We start from the raw sequence: 2248 nt of genomic DNA, 5'->3' as shown, positions 1-2248 counted from the left end.
TCCTGAACAGGCAGATTGTAGTGACTGCCAAATTCTGTTTATTTTCCTATAGGTCATCCAATAGCTTAAACAGCACCTACAATTAACAGGTTTATTTTACTTTTTAATCTATTTTTTCCTTCTACCACAACCTCTGTTTTTGTTTTCACCAATGCATACTATGTGCTCTATTCTGGTTTCCTCTGACCAAGGGGAAAATATTAGAAAAATAAAATACTGTGTGTCTTTGATAATTATTGTGAAGTCCTTCATATTCTTTAAGGATGCCCTGGTGGTGCAGTAGTTAGGGTGCTTGGCACCTAACTGAAAGGTCAGTTGTTTAAGCATACCATCCCCTCCAAGGATGAAAGACACTGCAGTCTGTTGCTGTAAAGATTACAGCCTGGGAAATCCTATGAAGCAGTTCTATACTATCCTAAAAGGTTACTATGAGTCCTAATAAACTCCATGACAAGGAGTATGAGTCATATTCTTTGCAATGAGTGAAATAAAAACAAGATCACTATTCACTTGGTAACATTGACTGTCTTTCATAGTATAATCTCATGCATAAGAAGTGTTTCTGAGTACACAGTAGGAATCTGGGAAAGGAAGGGAAATGTGAGATTAAGACTGGGAAAAGACCAAAAATAAAAAAAAGGGAACATGGAAATGAATTCCTACATTTCTGATGGCAGGCAAAAAACAACAGACTACAAATTTGTAAAACAATGAAGCCTCAAAGTTAAGAATGTGTCAACAAATGATTACATTGAAATATGTCAAGGGTTGTAAGAACAACGTAATTTAGGAAAATAAAGGAAAATTTAAAAAACCACTTCTGTAAGTCAAATTAAAGAGTACATTGATGGGGAAAAACTTCAGCTCATTATTCAAAAATAATAATTCACCAAGGAGAGAAAGTCATTAAAAAAACATTCTATTCTGAAAGAAAAGTTGTTGCAAATGCAAGTGCACATGAAATATTGTCGCATATTGAAAAGGTGACATTATAACACAGGTTTAGTCTAATTCAGAGAAGTGGTAGATAATGAAACCAGTGTTGTAGAGAAAATAAGTCTTTAACTCTGTTAAAAGAATTTAAAGAAATATATTGAAGTGAATATGTCATTGGAGTGGGAGAGTGTGAAAATGTCAGGGCCTTAAGTTTATTAATTCCTGAGGATGGGCAGAAATCACACATAATTGCCATAGGAGAAAATACAAACAATATTCTGAACAATATTCTGTAGTGACTGAGGTCAATAAAAAGAGGAACAAAGCAAAGTGTGATCATTAACATTATCAGTTACCTTAATAAAACTGGAAACACTAATTGGCTAAAAGACACAATTACAAATATTTGTAATTTCAGAGGGGTTTGCATGACTGTTTTAAAACAATGGCATGGCAATGACATGACAGCTACTGTCAGGAACAGATTGTTAAACATTACCTCACTGAGAGCATTAGAACTCCTGGAGATCTAACACAAAGAGTTTGATAAAATTTGATTACAGATTTCAAGTCCCAGCCTAACCATAAAATTTTAATAATAGAATTGGTCCCTATGTCTATGTGAAAGGTTAACTCTGAGTTTTTAGAACTCGTTCAACACTTTTATTTTAGGTCAGACACCTCTTTTTTGCTGTTATATCCCATATAATTCCCTCTTCTTGATCAGAGATTTTGAACAATATCCTTTGATCAAATTTATGGGCATACTTTCTTCTGCATGTTTGTCAGTGTGCTTCTCAGATGGGGCAGTTCAATTTTAAACTCCTTTTCCTCCAGTAGTTGGGGACAACCAGTACCTTGACTTCTAGACAGTTCTGGTAGATCCACCATGCTATTGCTCAGTAGCTGTCTTTACTGATATAAACATGAGGAATGAGTAGGATATAGCCACCTCAGAGGAGCAACCTGACCCACTTTCAAACAGTTAATCTATGTCACGAGGCCTCATTACTTTTGAGTTTACAAATGTACTGTTGCTATCTATAAGGTGCACAAATTATACCTTGTTACAAAGTATTTGGTGCATGAACAGTAAAGTTAATACGTGATATCCAAGTTTCAAAGACAAAAATTATTACACAGATGTAATTTAACTCAACTAAGTTTAATTTCTATTTCCATTATTTCTGTAGGCAGTCATTAGTCCACAAATGAACAGTTCCATCTAATATTTTCAGATAGACACCTAACCAGACATTGTAAAATGTAGTTAGAGCAAATTTTCTATTAAAAAAAATGTGTTTAAAGTTAC

This window comes from Orycteropus afer, unplaced genomic scaffold, assembly GCF_000298275.1.
Source record: "Orycteropus afer afer isolate SDZICR_OR568_19922 unplaced genomic scaffold, OryAfe1.0 scaffold00586, whole genome shotgun sequence".
NCBI classification, from domain to species: Eukaryota; Metazoa; Chordata; class Mammalia; order Tubulidentata; family Orycteropodidae; genus Orycteropus; species Orycteropus afer.
Note: the sequence above shows the minus strand (reverse complement) of the source record.